This window comes from Diadema antillarum, unplaced genomic scaffold (assembly GCF_040938485.1).
Source record: "Diadema antillarum isolate AM-2024a unplaced genomic scaffold, OU_Dant_1.0 seq00000009_RagTag, whole genome shotgun sequence".
Classification (NCBI taxonomy): Eukaryota; Metazoa; Echinodermata; class Echinoidea; order Diadematoida; family Diadematidae; genus Diadema; species Diadema antillarum.
This window is the reverse complement of record NW_027271131.1, coordinates 1,038,556-1,045,381: the sequence shown is the minus strand read 5'-3', so window position 1 is coordinate 1,045,381 and position 6,826 is coordinate 1,038,556.

Here is a 6,826-nt window from a genome sequence, read left to right as displayed (position 1 = left end):
GCATGGCTCAGTGTGGATCAGTAAAAATCAATGCATGACAATTGACCAATCAGATTGCAGAGATTCTGAAGCCCATTTCATAAGACATCTTAACATTTCTGATAGCCACAAGAAATGTTATTGGTAAATTACACAAAAGAATGGCAGATTGAGGATTCTGAATGCCTACAACGTGTCGTGTGTATCACCACGCAGATTCGTACACAAACGGAAGTAACATACAGTTGAACCTCTCTTATCCGGCCTCCCTTTATCCGGATCTCTCTATTATACGGACGCAATCTCGCCGTGATTTTCTTTTTTTTTTTGATAATTACGGGAGGAAAGTGGGATTCCCAACTCCTTGAGAACTCCTACACAAACACACATGAATTACATATACTTGATACATTTCTTAATAATTATTTAGGTAAATCATCCCAAGAATTTATAAAAGAAAATGATTGCATTCTTGCAAACACGAACCTCTATTTTGAGGTCTGTTACTGAGTGTAACAATGAAAAGGTTGCAGTATACACATTACTACATGTGGTACTACAATGGGCTACATCAGTACATGTGTATGTATATGCACATGTATAAAGCATTGAGTCTCCCGTATCCGGCCAAATCCCTTATCCGGATGAGCCCCAGTCCCGACTTGTCCGGATACGAGAGGTTCAACTGTATACCTGACCATGAGAATATACCTTTAGGTACTTTATTTGTTTAGTTGTAACAAAATTGCGATATATAACGCAAGAAAACTGCCAGTCCCGAAGACTTTGTTATATCTAGAAGTTGGCTGTATTACTGCTAGTCACGTGGGGCCAACCATGAGAGGTCAGCATCTCCCATCTATTTTCTGGTGTGTGTGTGTGTGTGTGTGTGTGTGGTAGACCATTTTCCCAGGTTTGCATCCTGCTCTTTGCATGGTAAGTTAGTGTCATACCTAAGGTATAAGATGCATGAGTCATGAACTCCCTCACACAAGGGACCTCCATCTTATGTCCTATCCAAAGGACAGAGGGTTTTGCCTCTTAATAGAGTGTACAGCATGTTAAAGGCATTATTTACCATTTGCAGATGAAACAAAAACCCAGCTTTGGTGCTTCAAAATAGTTCTAAAATGTGTTAGGGATAGAAACAACCAGTGTTACGGCACAAATTGTTGCCCCCGGCTCGGGGCGACAATTTGTGCAGGAGTTGACGGCACAAATTGTCACCCCTGCGTGATTTGTTGCCTGGTGACAATTTGTGCTGCTTGTGCAGTTCCCAATTTTTGACCTCGATTGGGACAATTTGTGCAGGCCAAATGAAACGTAGCTGCACAAATTGTCGTCAGCCATGGACTATGAATTGTGTGGTTGCAGTGGGGTGGTTGCTCCGGTGTTATGCTTGGGTGGGGTGGGTATGACCAGAGCTACCAAGTCTCACGCATTCTGCATGAGACTCAAGCATCTAGGGGCCATCTCACGATCTCACGCATGGCACCCATTTTTCTCACGCATCGGGCGAAGTCTGCAACTTGGGCCTTTAATAATGAGCATAGCTCAAAAGATTAAAGTGATAGTTGCAAATGAAGGTATATTTCCCTTTTGTCTTTTAAAATAAGTAAAAAAATAGTCACTTAAAGGGACTTTACAGTACTGGTTGAGGTAGGGATTCATGTTTAGATAATGAAAAGCCTCTTATGAAATATGAAAGAGCATGTAATTTTAAGAAGGATTCAACGTTTATTTGATGAAAATTGTTTTTCAAATGGCTGAGATATCCAAAAAAGTGCTAATAATAAAAGGCGACATGCCCCAACTTTATTAGTATCTCTTTGTTTCACCTTGTTTTTGGATGTCTCAGCCATTTCAAAACCGATTTTCATCGAATAAACTTTTGATACCCCTTAGAACTGCATGCTCTTTGACATCTCATAGAGTGGTTTCTGAATATCTCACAAAACATTAAAGCTAAATCTTCACCTCGACCAGAACTGTACACACCCTTTAAGTATGCACCTGATTGCACCATTAAGAGCTAAAAATTGAAAAAGCTCCCTACCGTAGGAGGTCACAGGGGGGAAAAACCCCTCCCACACCCTCGCTCGCGCGCACATTTGCATGCCGAGATACCATGTCATGAAAATCTCACTCATAAAAATTTTTTGAACTTGGCATCCCTGTATGACTGGTACTGTATACGCCAAATATTTCGCAAGGTTTTTATTTTGCAAATTTCGCGAGTCAGGTGCTATTCACAAAATTAAAGACACGCGAAAAAATTGACTCTGATCCCGATGTGGATGTGACGTACACGTGTACATTTCTCCGTTCAGTAAGGACTCCACGATCGCGAATTTAACCACTCGCGAAATCGTCAGGAAATTCTGATTCACGAAAATTTAGACTCACGAAATATATGGCGTATACAGTAAGTTATGCGTATGTGTGGGGGGGGGGGGCTGCATTGTACGTGTTGTGTATGATTTGTAGGTGGGTATTATGTGACTTGTGTATGCATTTGCACATAGCTGTGTGTGTGTGTGTGTGTGTGTGTGTGTTTGGAGTATAATAATACAATATGTGGAAACTGTGTGCATGGCTATTGTGTGGTGGTTGTATAGTGGTAGTGGATTGTTTGTGCGTATACGTGTGCCTGTTTGTGTTTGTGTTTTGATGTTTGTGTGAACGAACTTTTTTGGGCCAAATGTTAACTTTTTACGGCGCATTTCTATCACAGTATGACCCATAACTTTTGATCGATTGGTCCGTTTGTGACCAAACTTTGATGATGTCCCTTGGGGAGTTGAAAGTCACCACAAGGTCAGAGGCCACAGGCAGGGGTCAACAAACTTTTAGGGCCCATTATGGCAAGTTTGTATTATGGCTCATAACTTTTTATCAATTCATCTGTGTATGCATGAGCGAATAATTTCGACACGCTGTAAATAATTTCTCAATCGTTAGTTGATTTTAGCACAAACGAACTGCCATATGCATACCCCATACATACGTATTTATAAACAAGTACCTACAAACACTCAAACAAATCCTCATAATGCATATAAACCACCTCAACACACATTCTTCCATAATATGCAATAACACACACACACACACACACGAACGGACACTCAATTATCATGTGCGCGCGCACATACACACTTCCTTGAAACTTCACCGTGACTTTTTACATGGCTTGTTTGCATGGATGTAGCCATGTAAGTTATGTGTTAGTATTTCAATGACTATGTCCAGAACGATATTACCCCCCAAAATGTGCTTTGAGGGCGGGCGCCAATTTGTGCCATCAACCCTCTGCACAAATTGTCGCCAGGCGACAAATTGTGCAGGGGCGACAATTTGTCGCCTGTTTCAGGGGGCGGCAATTTGTGTCGCAACACAACACAACCAATGTTAAAAAAGTATAATCAATGTTAAGTACTGTTTCGTTAAATCTACAAAATGTGAATAAAGAGTAGAAAATAATAGAATTGTTTCTAGACTAAACTGTCTACAATTAGTTTAGTGAGAAAAATAGTGATATCTCCTTATATTGTAGGCTTTATTACAAAATTTCTATATGGTAGGATGTTTTGTGATACAACTGACCTACACATATGCATCAAATGTGATAACTCAAACATTTTTAAAATCACCGCTCCCAATGGTAAACTATACCTATAGAGCACATTGCTCAGCTAAATACATGTACAGTACAGTAATGTAAAATCGGGACTGCTGAATTCAACTCCTCTTTAAAAGTGGTACCTTGTAAGCAAGCTTATTATACGTGGTTTCCGTGTACAGCTGTTCATTACAAAAGTATGTTTGATCTACTTCGTTGACATAGGCCGTTTGGCTGCTGCATGCGTATTTCAAGTAAAATACAATATTGTAAAAAGTGGATGAAAAGTATGACACAGGATCAAGATGTCAACTCATGCACGAAGAACAAATGTCATGAATAGGAGACCAAGTATATACATAGTAACACAAAAAATCTTTATTTACAATATATGCAATGTGTACTTTCAACATGGCAATTTGTACATTATTGTGCAACGAATCACATACAAAACTACATGTACCACACGAGACAAGAAATGTGTCAGGTGCTTGCATACTGCAAACATACACTTTGAATAGGAATGATTCTCTGAATTTGTATAATGTCTGTGATTTTTTTTTTCTCATTGAAATTGCAATAGAGTAAAATATGAACACAGTTTACAGTGACAGAAAATATTATATTTTATGCTTTCTTTGTACATAGTGATGGAGAGAATAAACCCATGATGGACATGAGACTCAAACAGGTTTTGCATCTATGAACCTCAACTATTGGGAGTATTTATCAGAATGATATTAAATTTTTGCAACTGATTGACAAATTGCCCTTCATTGATGTAGATCGATATACAGTGATTATTCAGTGTTTCAGGAGTAGCCATGATAGAAAAAATCTTTGGCATACATACTCAAGTGGGATTTGAACCTCTAACCTTCTGAATGCTATACAGGGGTCATATCCACTAGACTACCGAGCTTCTGCCTAATAGCCAGTCATTGTTCTGATCCCTTTATAGCAAGGGAAAGTACTTATTTATTCAAACTAATGATTGTGTCACATTGTTTTTATAGATTTTGCAAGTTTACAAATTTGTCAATCAGTTGCGATAAATACAACTCCATGCAATAATCATTAAAGGGATGGTACAGTATTGATGGAACCGAGGATTTGGCTTTTAACTTTTTGTGAGATACCAAGAAACCACTTATGAAATGGTACAGAGCATGCCATTCTAAAAGGAATTCAAAGCTTATTTGATAAAAATTGGTTTTGGAATGGCTGACACATCCAAAAACAAAGTAAAACAAAGCGATCGTAATAAAATGTGGGTCCCACACTTTACTGGTATTGCTCTGTTTTGGGTATCTCAGCCATTTCATAACCAATTTTCATCAAATAAATGTTGAATTCCTCTTGGAATTACATGCTCTTTCATATTTCATAAGAGGTTTCTCATTATCTCACCCAATAATGTTAAAAACCTGAAGTTTGGTCTCAACCAAAACTGTAAGAGCCCTTTAATTTGAAGAAAGATAAAATTTATGATACAGCACATGAACGCAGGAACAGAGAGTAGGACAAACAATAGAGTGCTTGATACAAGAAGATTAAAAACTTATAACAATTCCCTACTTCCAGAATGAAATGGAACAGTTTCCACTAACTTCAGTTTTCACAAGGTCTTGTTTCCGGAGAAAATTTTGCTGGTTCTTTTGAGTGTGTCTCTATAACGCTTACTGTATTTGATAGTCAAAAAGGACGCATACCACACAATCATGAACTACTTAACAACATGGATGTAACACATAATGATGTAAAAAGTGGTATAATGCAAATATAATGCATGATATATCTGTATATAGTTTTCATCATAATCTTGAAGGGCCATCCCCAAACATTCATGAGTATCTGCATTTCTTACTAACTCATAGGGCTACTGTGATCATGCTGAGTTTCTGCCATATCGAACAAAACTCAACTTTTTCTAAAGAATTCATGCTCGTACCTTGGATACAAATACTTGGTCAATGAATGCAACAGATTTGTTGACAACATATAAAACACACATACTACTAGAATTTGTATAGAAATTTTGACAATGTAAACACTGATTTGTGGTACACACACCACACATTTAATGTCTATTCATTGTTGATGCATTACCGATTTCAAGCACAATTCATTGCACAACTGCACATAATTTCCAAAGCATTGACACTTATGTTTATGTGTTTGTGAATTGATTCATGCCTTCCTATATGATACACTTGTGTGTTTCTTTGTAGATCTACATTTGGTTTTTTTTAGTTTGTCATTTTATTTTTTTCATTGCAATACAATGAACTCAGATTCTTCATTCTGGAAAATGTTAAATTGTGTACCTGGTATTACCCACAACAGGTGTACACCAGCCACACTCTGCAATATAAGCTGGAAACAAAGCACTTCCAGAAAAATTTCGTGTTTGCAGGAGTGAGCTTGTTTTGTTTTGCTTTCCTTTTTCAATTCATGTAAAGTTTTCTCTGCTACTCAGTGATGCCTTGTAATATTGCCTTATTTTTGCTTACAGAAACCCATGTTCAAACAAGCAGCCCTGGGGACTGACGTAATGGAATGCTTAAAAACTTGGAATGAAAAATATGCACACAATACAGAACTACGTCAGCGCCAGCTAAGCACCAGTAGGGTGTAACATTGTACAATGTCAGAGTTTCTGTCATTCTTCTTCATAGTTGGCAGTCATAGCACAAGGATTATTTAAGGATAATAGAGAATGAGAAAGTAAGAAACATGAGGTATCAGTGTTGTGTTTCATAGATTTCATCTCCAAAGTAATTTCATTTCAAACCTCAACATGTTTACATGAGTGTATTTCTATTTCTTTTTCTTTTTCTAAACAGCAATCGAGTATGAAGTGTAATGATTTGGTGCATTTCTTTGGTCTCTGTATCATAAACCAGACAGAGTGGACATAGAAAAAATCTCTGTCATGGATGGGGTCATAATTTTGATGATGATTTGATTCCCGATTGAAGGGATTCTGACAATATCACTGAACACATGTCCATCTGTTGACACACAAAATAATGCAGGCACACTTAACTCTCTTCAGAAGATATATACAGATATAAGAAACTGTCCTCTACAACTTCTTCCGGGGTGTACATTTGGCAAAAGTTGCTTATATACATTGCTCACCACAAAGTCCTCGTAGGACTATATTGAGTTGCACTGGTGTTCCAAGGTCATTATTTCTGTATTGATCCTTCAATGAAATCA